Consider the following 17,573-nt stretch of genomic DNA (forward strand, 5'->3'; position numbering starts at 1 on the left):
CAGATGCGTAATACCTACAATTAATGATGGGAAACGTTATGGAATCTTCATGAGACAGATACGATTGTCAATCATAACGTCTCAGTAATGTCATTAATTGTTCATAATGACTCTATTATGAGAGGAAAGAAACGTAGTACTTAGAAATAGCTATAAAAGGGAGAGAAATAACATTTGTATAGGGACACTGATTATTGTTGGAATAAACTCACTTACATTGCTTTTATTGCTTACTCGGCTGCTTCTCAGTTCAATTTTCTTTTCTTGTTACATAATTATTTCCTTATTTGATTATCAGTAATCCGAGTTCTTCTAAAGTTACGCTTTGACCAAAATTCTTATTTTCTGGTTAAACAAGTAGAAATATATTATAGAATGAAAATGGAAAGATAACGGCAGAGGTGAAAATACGAGCAATGAGCTCAGAATAGCTGCTTAGTTTTCATTACAAGCTCATGTATAATGTAATAATGTCCATCTGATTATCATAATGTGTCCTCACAAGTCACAATATATATATATATATATAGACACACACGTATTTTCTAAATGCACTTACTCTAAATGATGGATCATCATCAAGACATATCCATCTTGTCTTCTTTATATTTGCTTGCAAACAGATCTCTATAGGTGCTCTCCATTTCCAAAAACAACCTATAGTAAAGAAAATGGTAGATAAAAAATAAAAATAAAAAACACTGAAGGGCAAAAGAAAAGAAAAAAAGCATGAAAGTCTAGTTTCGCCAGCACGTAAAGCTCTAACTAAACTTCTTTGGCATTGAGTTATTGAGTTTTAAACTTTTAATTGGTGTAGCAACTAAGACAATCTTCAACTTTTGCATTGCTTTTACTCGAAATAAGAACAATACTCACAAGATTTCGAAACCTTTGCTTTTATAGTGACAACAATTTTTGTGGTGCGAAAGTGCTCAATTATGAAACATAAATACTCCCTTCGGTTCACAATAAGTGACCAATTTACTTTTTCATTTTGGTTCAAAATAAGTGTCCAGTTATATAATCAAGAAAGAATTCAATTTGTTTTTACAAAATAACCCCTATGTACATATCCCTAAAAAGTTTTCTTACTCCTCACATTAAATGTTTAATTAGGGGTAGTTTAGTCATAGTAGGTATTTTTGTATAGAATTTAGTATTTTCTTAATGGGCGTGCTAAAAGCAAATTGGTCACTTATTGTGAACCGGAGGGAGTAATGTTTTTATTATCAATGATCTATGAATTCCACGCCATTCAGAGAAAAAAAGGTAGAAAGGATACTAACGGCAGAAAGGAGAAAATTAACTTTAATATAAGTGTAGGCATATAAAATTTATTGATTTTAAATTCAATAAATAATTTGGATTATATTTTAAATTTATTAGTCCAAATAAATATTTTGGGCTAATATAATTGGATTAATTATATAAGACCAATATTATTGGGCTAGCCCATTAAATTGGGCTAAAGTAATGAGCCCACTTCATTAAGCCCAAGATGGCATCTTCCTAGAGGCCCAGTTTGGCGCCACGTGTCAAATGACGTGGCACGCCAAGTCAAGCGGAAGAGCCAATAGGACCATGCCACGTGTCAAAATGACAAGGCATGCCCAGTCACACTAAAGGCCAATGAAATCGCGCCACGTGTGCAAGTGACATATTCTGGCCAATCAAATACGAGCATGTCACACTTCAATTTGATTGGTCGGAAAGAGTTTGTTCTTATCAAAACTCTTCCGTTCCACAACTATAAATAGGGGTCTTCATAACTCAGAAAAGACACCAGAAGTTATAACAAGAAGCAAGAAAGAGCTCGTGGATCAAACGCTGCAAATTCCTCCACAAGTTTCAAGCTTCAAGCAACCAAGTTCAAGTTCAAGCAATCAAGTTCAAGCTCAAGAACAAGATCATCGTTCGTGGAAACAAATATAGATTCAAGATCAAGCTCAAAGGCCCTTGAATTTATTTACTATTGAAAAGAAGAATCAGAGGAATCATAAAGATTGTACACTCAAATATTCGAAATAAAATACTACGATTGTTGCTATATTTCTCGGTCTTGATTTTATTTTCTCGACGCAAATTTATTGTCTTGTAGATATCGAAATCTTAATGGATCGAGTTAAATCCTAAATTCAAGATACTACAAGACCTCTTGAAATTCTAGGAGTCCGTCAGTGTTGCTTAGAGGCTACTCTACCAAAACACCTAGGTCACTCTTATAAAAACGCTTACATAATTCTTTAAAAAATATCTCAAAAATGGAGATCATCTCAGAAATCCCATAAACTCACGGGATATTCACAAAGAGATCAAGAGGTGGCCGGATAGTTCTTGATAATCAAATACTTCAAGAAGATCCACAACATACTTGATGGATATCAAATAAATCCAAGGAAGTCTTCATCATCCTACGTTCGAGAAACACGCTGCTCCAGCTCTCGAATTACGGATAACAATTCGGAGAAAGAATCAAGGGAACAAACAGAATTGTACCCGCATCATTTTATCAATAAAATTACGTTTCTTCATATTTATATTATGGTTGCAATTTATTTTTGAATCACGAAAATTTGTTGTAAACAATAAGAAAGTTAAAGGTTTCTTGGAATTGCTTTTTCTACATTAACTCCTTAAGCTTAAACAATTTTAAATACTGATCTTGAAGTGGGATATGGTGCGGGATTTCCCTTCAGTACCTTTTATTTTTCTATATATATCTTTTCTTTTTCCCAAACTTTCTTCGTTTTTTCCTATTTCTTTATTACTTAATCCTAGAGGTATTTGTAATTTCATTAGGATGTAAAATTCTGATAATTAGACAAGGCTGTTGCCCGATGATATAAGGATCATAAATGGACATCTCAAAATTCTTTATATCAAGATTGGATTGAATAGTGGTCATGATCCTACTAACCCAACTCCTATTTGTCAATTCGTTTTGTATGTAGCCATGGAATTCATAAAGTTTGTTTCTTAGAAATAAAATAGAATTATATCGTATTATTTTTCTTTCTTTCCTTTTTTTAATATTTGGACTGGACATCTTGAACTTGGATAACATAAATATGATCTGATATTAGGTAACTCAACCGCGAAACGTGAGAATTATCCAAAAAAAAAAAAAAAAAAAAGAAAGAGACTACAATTCATGGGGCAAGTGCACAGATACCCATTTTCGGTAATGCTATTTTGAGTTTAGCCAGTATTTATTTTGTCCTGAAATTTTAAACTAAAAATCTTAACGTCAGAACAATTCAAGACATTTGTCTTGAAAAATTGAATTTCAACTTACACTGGCTAATTCCTAAATAACAGCCATTTAGAATAGCTATCTGGTGTCATTTCTACGCAATTCACACCCTTAACAATGAGAAACCCGATAAAAATTTGCAAAACTAAGGCCCACAGGCTTATGATGTCGAAATATATGGGCTTAATCTATATGACCCAACTTGATAGGTAGACCTGATAAGATCATAAGACTATGACTAATTATTAAATATCATTTTTCATGTAGCTAAACAAAAGAACAAAATATCACCAAGTGATCGTTTTATGCTCTCTCTCTCTCCTCCTCTCCCCTCCCCCACTCTTTCCATCCCAGTTTATAAGTATTGGTTTCTATTTCTATATCATTTTATTTTTGTAATGCTCGCAAGTTGCAACGGTGAAAAAGTTTGAATACTAAAGGAGTAATGTTTCAATTTTAGAAGTTATTGTCTAAGAAGTACAAAGTTTAGGGATAGTTTCTATTCAAAAAACTATCTCCCACTCGGACAGAGATAGCATATAGTAGTACTTAGTAGTTATAATAAGACAAAATAATTGCAAAGTAGTAAATGGTATTGAATATTAATATTGGGATATGATAAATTGTCCATATAAAGGTCACACAAAAAAAACAGTATATTACTACTGTAAAGGAAAAGTGAAATAAACTTTTGAAAGTAATACAAAATACTATAAATTTTGTGGAGTGTGGACGAATGCTAAAAGGGATCTTTACAGAAATAGTTGGCTCGATTTATTGTTTATTTCTTTTGCCGGTATATATAAATTATATACTGATTATATAAGGTTATATACATATTATATATGAATTACTAGGGACGGATCCACGTTGGTTCAAGCGGGTTCAAGTTCAGTTGAATCCGCTTCGTAAAAAATATCATTATTTTTATGTGAAAATTATATTGCTGAGAAAACAATACGTACAAAAATAACAAGTTGAACCCACTTTACACATACAAAAGTCATGGCATGATGGCTCAAGCGGGGTCATCTTAAGATTCATGTCCAGAGTTCGAATTGCTACTCTTACCATTTTATAAGCTCTTTTTCCTCATTTTAAAAGTGGTTAGATTTACTGCTCCTATTGTGTTCAATTCTTCTGAACTAGTACTATTTTAAAAGTGCCCAATTGAAGGTATTGTACAATTTATCAATAGTGATTATCTTTTATTGTTTCTTCAAATATTTTTCTGTCTTAAATTTCACCTTTTTAATTTGAAAGTTTCAAATATTTTATACTGTTTTCCTTACCTATTCCTAGTTGTTGCTTTCTAAAAGTTTCTTGTTAAATTATTTGTTAAATTCTTATACTGTTAAAACCTTTAATTTTATGTTAGTTTTTAGTTCTATTAATTGTTAGCACTGATTAGATTATTACAGTAAATATTTTAGCATGTTAATTTTGTTAAATTTAATAAATAAGTGAATTACTTAGTATTTTGGTATAGATTGAATTGATTTTCGTGAAGTAAAACAGTTTTAAAAAGAAATGAAGTTTAGTAAATGGTTATATTTTAAAAGGTACATACATAAATTTGTTTTCTTTTTGGAGCATGACATCAAAAGAAAATAAAGAGTAGCGGGAAAATACTTATTGAGATTTGTTATGAAACAACATAAAGAGTGGAGGGTAAAACTCGTTTTTTGTCTAGTAATATTACTTCTACTGTCAGATAAATTTTAATATTTGTCTAAACCTGCTTGCACAAAAGTCTGGATCCGCCACTGTGAATTACATATATATAATATATTTACTATTTTTAATTTAAGTGATTGGATATATGGCTATTTATGTTAAAATCTTCATAAAAGGGTATTTGTTAAACGGGATTTTTACCTAGCTATACTATAATAGAAACTTATTTACTACCTTTATTTAGGTTCCTTGTTAATTATATTATATACCTATATTTACTATTTTATACAAAATCATAAAAAAGAGGAAATGCAACATACCTTAAATATAGCGTACCAGTTACACATAATCCCCCTACATTTAATATTCTCTTCCCTTTCCAAAAGGATTACAAAAACATCTTCCAATTTTGTACTTACCCACCGTAAGAATTCTCCCTTACCCACTGATGCCCAAAATCTTTCTAACCCATAAATCTCGCTTACTCACTCCTCTTCCAAAGCTTTTGATATCCGATTTCTCTCTTTCAATCACCCACTGTTATCCCCCCAAAATTGCAGATTCTTTCTTCTTCCAAAGCTTTTGATATCCAATTTTTCTCTTTCAATCATCCAAATTCTGAATACAGAAGAAATTCGAAATTTTGCTCTACAATCAAGTTGTGGGTAAGCTGTGGATACAATACTAATACAATTATAATACTATTATATTAAATTTTTAGTGTAGAGTTGCGATTGGAACTTGAGAAAAATAAAGATCATAATTGTATCACAATTTTTTAGAAATGTATCGCGATTGTATTATAATTGTATATGTATCATAATTGTTGCAGGAATTGTATTACAAATGTATGATAATTCTATATTCATTGTATATTGTTACGAGCAGTTGTGAATTTGTGACGAATTTCACAATTTGTATCACAATTATGGTAATTTTATATTAATTTATTAGTATTGTATCAGGTATTATTTTGGGTATCAATTACCAGATACAAGTTAGATACAATTTGTGATACAAGTACGATACATTTATGTTTTAGGCATTGATGTATCTGATACAATTCAACTACAATTATGATACAGTTATCATATAATTTCTGAATATTTTTAATAATATAAAGCTGTAGGCAATGGTGAAGAGAGAAGATGGAGATTTTCGACGTAGATTAATGGATTTTGATTTTTTTTAAAAAGGAGAGAGAAGAGGAGAAGGGAAAAAAAGAGAGGAAAAGATGTAATTGAATCCCTTAATTGAAGGTACTAATAATGGGGTGGGAGCCTTTTAAGAAGCAATATATACAAGTTGTAAGAAAAACCTAGATACTTATCGAAAACTGCAAAACATAGAGAACATAGGTAAATAAGTTTCTAATATAGTATAACTAGGTAAAAATCCCTTGTTAAACATGCTCATGATAATTTACGGGCTTGTGCGATGTGGCCCAACTTGATAGCCAGACCCATTACAAGAGAGCGCTCCACGTACGAATATATATTCGAAAATATTTCATTTTAAATATATTATACATAATCTTATCGTTTTCCATCACTAGTTATTATAGGAAAAATTTACACCCTATAACTAAATTATACACTATATGTATCATACATAAGCACATTTTAAATAAATTACCGATCATAACTACTATTCGAGTTTATATCAAAGTGTGATGATTCGCCATGTCATCATGCCACATAGGCTCTATTTGGCATATATTAATGTCATGTGGAAGCTTACATAAGATGAATGCTAGCACTTGTGAGAAGATTCTACAGAAGTACTGACATTTCCTTAGGAAGACCCTAGATCCCTATGAATTTGCTAGGAAAGTCCTTGGAATCTTCTAGGTTTATATAGAGTTCTAGAGAAAGCCTTTATCTTGCAAATATTAAGAACTTGTATAATAATTAATATTTACATACTAGCCCCTAGGAGACTATTATACAAGTGGGGGGGAGGGGCATTCATTTGTAATTCACCAAGAATACAATTCAAGTTCTCTCTAATACAAAGATTCCTTTGGCAATTCTCTTGTGTTCTTTCTAATATTCCCTTAGCGATCTTCATTGTAGTAAGACTGACTTGGCATAGCAAGAACATGAGCAAGTTGTGCAAGATCGTGAGCGAGTTGTTTAGTGCTGCATGTGTCTTAGTTTAAGACTAAGGACGTGACAACGTGGTATCAGAGCCAAGGTTGCAACTAAGGGAATGGCGAACGATGGAGAAATTGACGCTGCCAACACCCAAGCCAACATCATCCAAGATGTTGCTGGCAAGAATGGTCGTAACAAAAAGAGGAATGCCACCAATAAGAGCCAGGATATGCCACCCGAGGTTGTGTCAAATGAAGGGCTTACATCCCAGAAACTATCTACCACTGAGGCGAGCGAGGATGAAGTGGAGGTCCTGTCCGAGGACATCTCGTTCAGTAAAGAGTAGGTGATGAAGCTGAACTCAGGATGGACGTCATGGAGATCTTTGGCCAAAACTTGGGGAAGGTGGAAGGCACCCTTAGCGTTCTTGAGGGGAACACTCTCGAAGAGATTGAGAGTATCTGAAATGACTTGGAGGGACGTACACATACCAAGATGGAACTAAGGCAAACCATCACTGCCTTAGAGTGCAAAATCATGGAGGCTTTGAGTACTATCGATGCTATGAAGGCAAAGATAGAGTCACTCGAGGAGTATGTCGATGCTGGCGTACCCGCGACAACCAGCAATGTTGTGGTGACGAGGGAGGCCAAGATCGAGGCTCCCAAACCCCCGGTGTTCAAAGGTGTTCGTGATGCGCAAGAAGTGGAAAACTTCCTTTGGCACTTGGAGAACGACTTCAGGCACGGCAAAGTGAGGGACGACAAGGCCAAGATCAACATTACGGTGTTGTACCTCTCAGAGACTGCCATACCATGGTGGAGAAGGAAGATAGCCGATGTGGATAAAGGTCTATGTACTATTAGCATGTGGGATCAGTTCAAAGCCGAGTTCAAGCGACAGTTCTTTCCAAACAATGGCTTGTACAAGGCAAGGCGTAAGCTTAGGGAGTTGAAGCAAACATGGAGCATATGTGACTATGTTAAGGAGTTCACTACCTGTATGCTTCAAATCTCCAACCTAACCAATGATGACTCATTGTTCCACTTCATGGACGTGTTGCAAAATTGGGCTAAGCAGGAGTTGCAACGCCGATAAGTCGCAGATATAGACCAAGCCATAGTGGAAGCCTAATCATTGATGGATTTCAGGCATGTAAAGCACGGCAAAGGCAAAGAGTTAAAGGTTAATAATGTCAAAGGTGGGGGGTATGGCAAAGAGATACAACAACAATACTACAAGACTCAAGATTCCAAAAAGTTGAGTAACTGTCAGGGCTACGCCGAGAAGAAGGTGCAGGCCGAGGAGAAGGGATACTACATATGCAGAGGGACGCACGCCTTCAGGAATTATCCCGATTTAAAGAGCCTCAACGCCGTTGTCCGTGAACGGAAGGAGCAGCCGCAAGGAGAGAGTTCGGGAACCGCAAAGTTGGGTACGAACGGCTTATGTGGTGTTGTCAGAAAGCAAGCTATCCAACCTACCTAGAATGGAAATTAGTATGTGGATCTCACCATTAACAACAAGCCCGCTCGTGCAATGGTGGATACCGGAGAACCTCATAATTTGGTGACTGAGGCTGCCGCAAAGAGACTAGAACTGAATCTTTCTCTAACCAACTCTCGCGCTAAGACCGTGAATGCCGAGGTACAGAATGCTCATGGGGTAGCTAATGCAGTTGGTGTCAAATTGCGAACTTGGAAAGGTATGACAAACTTTACCGTAAACGCTATGGATATCTTCGACATCATACTAGGGCAAGCGTTATTTAGATATTGTCATACTGTGATCAAACCCTACCTCCAACGTCTCTTGGTTATGGAGCGAGAAGGATCTTGCATGGGTACCTACAGTGACTATGCCACATGAAAAAGTACCTAGCACATCTTTCAGCTATGCAGGTTGTCAAGGGGATCAAGAAGGGAGAACCAACGTTTGTGGCAACCATTGCTATTCTATAGGAAGACAAGGGTTTTCAAGAGACACTGCCGCCTTGAATAGAGAAGTTACTTGAGGAAAACAAAGATGTCATGCCCGAGGAGTTTCCTAAGCACTTACCGCCTAGGCAAGAGGTGGATCACAAGATTGAGTTGGAGCCAGGGGCTAAGCCACCCATATTTGCCCCATATTGTATGGCACCGCCTGAGCTTGAGGAGCTCAGGAAACAATTGAAAGAGCTGCTAGATGCTGGTCACATTCGCCTATGAAAGGCACCTTTCGGCGTGCCATTATTGTTCCATAAGAAGAGGGATGGATTGTTGCGCTTATACATAGACTACCGAGCACTTAATAAGGTCACAATGAAGAATAAGTACCCAATCCCGCTCATTGTTGACTTGGTCAATACACTTGGGCAAGACAAGTACTTTACCAAGGTGGATCTTCGCAAGGGCTACTACCAGGTTTGCATTGTGGAAGGGGATGAGCCGAAGACAGCATGTGTGATGAGATATGGAGCCTTTGAGTGGTTGGTGATGCCCTTCATCTTAACCAATGCACCAGCCATATTTTGCATGCTTATGAACAAGATTTTTCATCCCTACCTTGATCAGTTCGTGGTAGTCTACCTAGACGACACAATCATCTACAACAATACCTTAGAGGAGCACATGGAGCACTTAAGGAAGGTTTTCCAAGTCTTGTGGGAGAACGAGCTATATATCAAGAGGGATAAATGCGAGTTTGCACAATCTAAACTGCACTTCTTAGACCATGTCATTAGCAATGGCGAGCTACGCATGGACGAGGCTAAGGTACGTGCTGTCTAAGAGTGGAAGGCACCTATAGAGGTAACTGAGTTGAGATCCTTCCCTGGCCTTGTTAACTACTATCGTCGGTTCATTAGTGGCTACTCAGCCAAGGTCGCACCATTGACTGAGTTGCTAAAGAAGAACAAGCTATGGGTTTGGATGGAGCATTGTCAAAAGGCGTTTGAAGGCCTTAAGGCAGCTGTAACAGAGGAGCCAGTCTTGGCATTAACAAACTTTTCCAAGACATTTGAGGTGCATACAAATGCCTCAAACTATGCCATTGGGGGTGTACCAATGCAGGATAAACATCCCATAGCATTTAAGAGCGGCAAGCTAAATGAGAAGGAACGACATTACACGGTGCAAGAGAAGGAAATGACCTCCATTGTGCATTGCCTTCGTACATGGCGACATTATTTGCTCAGGTCGAGGTTCGTGGTCAAGACCGACAATGTGGCTACTAGCTACTTTAAGACGCAGAAGAAGCTCACACCAAAACAAGCTAGATGGCATGATTTCTTAGCCGAGTCTGATTATGTGCTGGAGTACAAGGCAGACAAATGTAACGTTGTAGCCGATGCCTTGAGCCGGAAAGCCGAGCTTGCTTCCATCACTTCAGCAAGTTGGGACATTTGTGAGGCTATAAAAGAAGGCATGCAACATGATCCAACAACCAAATAGCTTATCGAGTTAGCCAAACAGGCAAGACGAGACGTTTCTGGGTAGAAGACGGCCTATTGCTTACTACGGGTCGGCGGGTAACGTGCGTAAGTTTAGAGACATTAGACGGTGGATCATAAGGGAGAGTGATGACACAATGTGGACTGGTCATCCAGGCCAACGTCGCACTAGGGCTTTGGTTGAGTCAGTCTACTATTAGCCACGCATGCAAGATGGTATAGAGTGTTATGTGCAGACTTCTCTTGGCTGTCAGCAGGACAAGGTTGAGAAACAACAACCCGGAAGACTTTTGGAACCGCTACCAGTCGCAGAGCGTCCACGGGAGAGCATGACTATGGACTTTATCACTTGTCTACCAAAGTCCGACGGTTATGGTACTATTATGGTGGTCGTGGATAGATTTTCTAAATATGCCACTTTCATGCCCGCCTCACCAGGTTGCACAACCAAGGAAGCCGCCAAGCTATTCTTTAAGAACATAGTGAAGTATTAGGTCTTACCGAGGAATATCATCAGTGATCGAACCCCCATTTCACTAGAAATTTTTTGAGGGAGTATTTCGACATACTTGGCACGGAGCTACACTTTTCCACAAGTTTCCACCCACAGATAGATGGACAGATGGAACGAGTCAATGCCTTACCGGAATGCTACTTGAGGCATTATATAAGTGCGTATCAGAAAGATTGGTCAAGGCTCCTAGACATCGCCCAATTCTCTTATAACTTTTAGCGGAGTGGGTCCACAGGGCGGACACCATTTGAGCAAGCCACACGCCAACATCCACAAACTCTATCTTTATTACCAGTCGCGTTCGAGGGAAAGAGTTTGGGGGCTTATCATATGTCTAAGGTATGGGAGGAGCAACTCGACACTGCTAAGTCCTACTTGGTCAAGACAGGTAAGAAGATGAAGAAATTTGCGGACCGTAAGCGGCGTCCCACGGACTATAGAGTTGGAGACATGATCATGATAATGTATTAACCCGAGACAGCTCAAGGCACTACGGGGCATGCATCAAAATCTGATTCACAAGTATGAGGGGCCATTTAAGATCATCGCCAAGGTAGGCAAGATCTCATACAAGCTTGACATCCCGTCGTATCTTAAGATCTACCCTGTCTTCCATGCTAGCATGCTTAAGCGATATCATGAAGATAAGGATGATCCGCGTAGGGGCCAATCTAGTCGAGCGCTTATTACTATCACCGCCTTGTATGATCGGGAGATTGAGGCTATCATTGATTACCAGGCCAGGAGAAAACAAGGGCAGAAAGCCACTACAATTTCCTCGTCCATTGGAAGGGAAAATCACCGGAGGAGGCCACATGGGAACGTTATGAAGACTTATGGCAATTCAAAGATAAAGTCCAAGAGTTTATGCAGCAACATTGCACCGCGGTCGTCGCAATATTAGGTGGGGGAGTGTGATGACCCGCCATGTTATCATGTCATGTAGGCGCCATTTGGCATATATTAATGCCATAAGGAAGCTTACATAGGAGGAATGCTAGCATTTGTGAGAAGATTCTAGAGAACTATGGATATTTCCTTAGGAATACCCTTGATCCCTGTGGATTTGCTAGGAAAGTCCTTGGAATCTTCTAGGTTTGTAGAGAGCTCTAGAGAAAATCCTTATCTTGTAAATATTAAGGCCTTGTATAACAATTAATATTTACATATTATCCTCTATGAGACTAGTATATAAAGGAGGAGGGGGTATTCATTTGTAATTCACCAAGAAAACAATTCAGGTTCTCTCTAATACAAGCTTCCTTTGGCAATTATTTTGTGTACTTTCTAATATTCCCTTAGCGATCTTCATTGTAGTAAGGATGACTTGGCATAGCAAGAACATGATCAAGTTGTGCAAGATCGTGAGCGAGTTGTCAAGTACCACACGTGTGCTTAGTTAAAGACTAAGGACGTGACAAAAGTCACCCACATATCTCATCAAACTTTTTCTTCTGTCTCCCCACGCCAATAATGCCAAGGCTCCAGATCCATAACCTCTATGTTTATCGGCATCGGAGGTCCAAAATCTTGTCGTGCTCCCTCTCACTTACTCCAGCAAAGCTTCATCCTCTCCGGGGAACGACTATCACTGGCCAATTAGGATTGGAGGTCCAAAATCATGCAATGCTCCCTCTCCCTTTCTCTGGCAAAGCTTCGTCCTCTCTAGAGAGCGTCTATCACTGGCTAATGTTTGGCTACAATGAAGGATATCTCATATCTGGCTGGATTTTTGAATGGTCAATACAGTGTATTTTTAGATCTAGGCGGTTTTTCATTTGTTTCTAGTGGCGCGAAGCCTGGAAGCCTCATTCTCTTATCTGGCCTATTTTTTGTTAGTCTCTATTTTGTGTGTATATACAAGATATGCAGTATTTTTCTTGGCCGGAAGATGCCAACTCCAACGATATTTCTTATTTTTTCTGCCTCTATACATTTAGAATGTAGTTGTATTTATGTATTTTACTTTATTTATCGATGTTGTTGCTTTTTGATACAGTGTATGATTGAGCTATTTGATAATTGTATTATGATTTTCACACATTGAATGTATTTTTCTAGCATGCATCTAGTCTCTCATAGGCTGTATTGATGGTATCTAGTCTCTCATAGGTTGTATGTATCCCTCAATGTATATGGATCGTATTTGTATTCTAGTTTCACATATGGAATGTATTTTTCATTGTTTATATTCTTGTATGCAACCCTGTATTTATATATTTCGCCTTGGTTATATTCGTTGTGCGAACGAGTACAGTTGATACTGGTTGTATTAATTGCACGAACGAATACAATTAATACAGACGCCTGGCAAGGGAATATTTTCTATGAATAATAAATACTGAAACATTAGCTACGAATTGTAATTAGCTATTAAACTATTGTACTTTCTGAAAGTTTCTCCTATTATTGTTATCTCCTTAGCAATCGGCCTATCAAAAAATTAATAATCATGTATAATGTAGGCCTATAATTAGTGGTGATTTGATTAGTCTAAGAGCCCGTTTGGATTAGCTGATTTGAAGAAGCTGATAAGCATTAGGTGCTGAAAAGCACTTTTAAGTGCTGAAATTTATTTAATAAATAAGCAGTTATGTGTTTGGGTACAAGTGCTAAAATTGATAATAAGTTGCTGCAGTTTTTGATAAAAAAGTGCTGATAAGCTCTTTTTCTGTTAAAATGACTTAAATAACCTTAGAATTATTTACACTTATAATGGCGTAACTTCTTCAAATTTTAGATTCTGGATCGATTCAAATGCAAAATATTCGATTTGTCATTTTATTTTAAATAGAACCGTGCTTAGATAAGATAATTTTTATGAAAAATATAATTTATTTTATGATAAACATATAATCATAAGTTATAATAATTAATAAATTGACAAAAGTTTCTCAGTAAAAAATAAACCTAAATAGGACAAAATATTTGAAGAGAAACAAACACTGTCTTAATCACCACAACACATAAAAAGCAATGCACCAAAAATTTGATATGTCCTCATTTATTACATACAGTTCAAAGATTAATACACAATCACATATATATATATATTAATATATGCAAAGGAATAGAGAATTTTGCTTATCTTAAATAGCCAATGAAGACTACGAGTTGAAGAGGCCAGGCGGAAGGGGGGGGGGGGGAGGGGGGAGGGGTTAGGTTTGAAAATACTTGAAGGCAGTGAGTATCGATGTAGGAGTTTTGTTCTAAAAAGGAATATTTTAAGGACAAAATAGTAAAAATCTTGGTCAAACTTAAAGTGCTTATAAGATAAAAATTCATAAGCTGGGGGTGACCAGCTTATGGCTTTTGGCTTATTTTTGACTTATAAGAACTTGGCTTATTGTGATGACCCAAAAGGTCATCTCGTGTTTTAGAGCCCAATTCGGGGTTCCGAGGCCTTCAAAACCTCATTTTCCTTCCCCTCGATTTGTGTGCGCAGTTCGGACGTGTTTCCGGAAAGCCTTTATGTGAAAATTTGAGAAAAATATTAAGTTTTGCCTTTAAAAGTGATTTTAGTTGACTTCGGTCAACATTTTTAGTAAATGGACCCGAACCCGTGATTTGACGGTCCTGGAGGGTCAGCAGTAGAATATGGCACGTGGGCGTATGCCCGGAATTGAATTCCGAGGTCCCTAACCCGGAAAATAAATTTTTGAAAAAAATTATTAAACTGAAAATATTATGGTTTTTAGAAATTCGATAATGTTTGAACTTGTTGGTATCGGGCCCGTATTTTGGTTCCGGAGCTCGATATAGGTCCGTTATGATATTTATACCTTATCTGTGAAATTTGGTGAGAAAAGGGACCAATTCAACGTAATTCGGACTATTGGTTGAGAAAATAGAACTTTTGAACTTTCTTGAAAATTTCATGCAATTTGATGCTAAATTCGTAGTTCTAGGTGTTATTTTGGCGATTTGATCGTACGAGCAAGTTTGCATGATGTTTTAGACTTGTGTGCATGTTTGGTTTGAATCCCCGAGGGCTCGGGTGAGTTTCGGATAGGCTACGGGATGTTTTGGACTTAGGAAAAATCTGTTGTGATGTTGTTTCTCGTATGTCTGATACTTTGTGCGTCGCGTTCGCGAAGCAGCTCTCGCGGACGCGAAGTGCAAGATGGGCTGGGGAGGGGTTTCTTCTACGCGAACGCGAGGCCTTGGCCGCGAACGCGGAGCACTAGGGGGTTAGCCCTTCGCGAACGCGACCGACCTTACGCGAACGCGTAGTGTAATGGAGGTGGGCTAGGAAAATCATCGAGTTGCTCTTCGGGAACGAGGTCCCATGCCCGCGAACGCGATGGTCATGAGGGACAGACCATCGCGAACGCAAAGGCCCTTTTGGCCGCAATGCACCGCGAACGCGACAGGTCCATCGCAAACGCGATGAAGACCTATCCGGTCTCTTAAAAACAGAAAAAGAATCGGGATTCTTTCAAAAACTCACAAGTCTTTCATAAAAACTCGACCTAGGAGCGATTTTGAAGAGGAATTTCAACACCAATTCATAGGTTTGTGTTTTTCAACTCATTTCCTTCAATTTCCATCAACACCCATTAGATTTTTAGCCCTAAACCTTGTTCTTTCATGGTAGAATTAGGGATTTTAGGAAGAATCGGGGATTTTGCAAATTTGGGAATTTTAGACCTCGATTTGGGGTCGGATTCTGAAACTAATTACATATTTGGGCTCGTGGGTGAATGAGTTTTGGTCCGAACCTCGAGTTTTGACCAAGCAGGCCCGTGGTCGATTTTTGACTTTTTGGGAAAATGTTGGGAAATTTGTCATTTTCCATTGAAATTGATTTCTTAAGCGATAATAGATATTATTAAGTTAATTATGATTAGATATGAGCGGATTATAAGTGGAAACTAAGGGAAAAGCGGTATTTGAGGCTTGAGTTCAGCCGTTGAATCGAGGTAAGTGTTGTGGCTAACCTTAACTTGAGGGATTAGGTATTGTTGCCTTATTTGCTACGTGTTTAGTTATTTAGTACGACGTATAAGTGAGGTGACGAGTATCTATACGTTGTTGTCGGGACATAGCATGCGAGTGAGTCTTGTACTTGTGACTGTTGTATTTCTTTATACGTACTGTTCATGCTTAAACTGGTTATTCTTCATGTTTAACAAGTCTTATTATGTTTTCCTGATATTGGATATTAGTTGATTATTGACTCAAGTTGAAATTTGTATTGTGAAGTTAAATGTTGAAACGAGGTTGGTTATTGATGATTCTCTTGCTGGGTTGTTATTGTTTCTGTTGTTTGGGTGAGGAAGAGTGTAAAGCACGAAGGGTGATGCCGTGCAAGATATTGTGAGTGAGTGTTAATGCACGAAGGGTGATGCCGTGCCGTATTCTGATATTGATAATGCACGAAGGGTGATGTCGTGCCGTATTATGAGAGAGTTAATGCACGAAGGGTGATGCCGTGCAAGATATTGTGAGTGAGTGTTAATGCACGAAGGGTGATGCCGTGCCATATTCTGATATTGATAATGCACGAAGGGTGATGTCGTGCCGTATTATGAGAGAGTTAATGCACGAAGGGTGATGCCGTGCTGTTTCTATTGTTTCTTATGGTAAGGACGAGAGTAAAAGCACGACGGGTGATGCCGTGCATTTCCCGTTACTATATTTACTTGTTGTTACTAGTTCAAGGTGTACTTGCTGTTTAAATTCTCTACTGTTGTGATTCTTTATTTTTGCAATCCCGTCAGCATGTTTTCCCCTTTGCGTTTTTATCTGCTAAACTTCCATTATTGTTATTTTCTCGTATATGATTTAATTGCACAGGTTCATGTTATTTGTCGTGTCCTAGCCTCGTCACTACTTCGCCGAGGTTAGGCTCGGCACTTACCAGTACATGGGGTCGGTTGTACTGATACTGCACTTTGCGCTTTCTGTGCAGCTTTCGGTACTGGACCTGGTTGATTAGAGTTGGGTTGCTGCCTTCAGTCCATCAGGAGACCCAAGGTAGATCTGCCGGCGTTCGCAGACCCTGGAGTCTCCTTCCCTCTATCTTAGTTTATCCTGTTTTCCTTCATTTCAAGAACAGATGTATTTCTTTAAACCAGTATTTGTAGAAACTCTTAGAAGTTCATGGATTGTGACACCAGATCTTTGGGTAGTCGTATAATAGTGTTTTAAACTGTTATAGAACTTCCGTACTTCTTACTAGTTTAGTTTAAATTATTGTTAATTACTATTTTGGTTTGTGATTGGTGTGATAGAACTGTATCTATTGGCTTGCCTAGCGTTCTAAGAGTTAGGCGCCATCATGATCCCGACGGTGGGAAATCCGGGTCGTGACACTTATAAGTACTTTTAACTTTACCAAACGCGTAAGTAGTCCGAAAAATGTTTATAAGCTAGATTGAACCGCTTATAAGCTTAGCTAAACACCCTCTAAATGATCTTCCATTTCACGGGGAAAATAAAACATGTCACGTGTGAATTGCGGATATAAAGTTAATATCATTAATATGTGACAAATCGTAAAACTTAGAAGGCCGAATATATTTCAAAATCTAGTGACTTCGAAAATGATCAATTAACGCCCCCCTAAATTTGATGGGGCACGTGTCACTACCCCCCCCC

The sequence above is a fragment of the Nicotiana attenuata genome, unplaced genomic scaffold, assembly GCF_001879085.1.
Source record: "Nicotiana attenuata strain UT unplaced genomic scaffold, NIATTr2, whole genome shotgun sequence".
NCBI lineage: Eukaryota > Viridiplantae > Streptophyta > Magnoliopsida > Solanales > Solanaceae > Nicotiana > Nicotiana attenuata.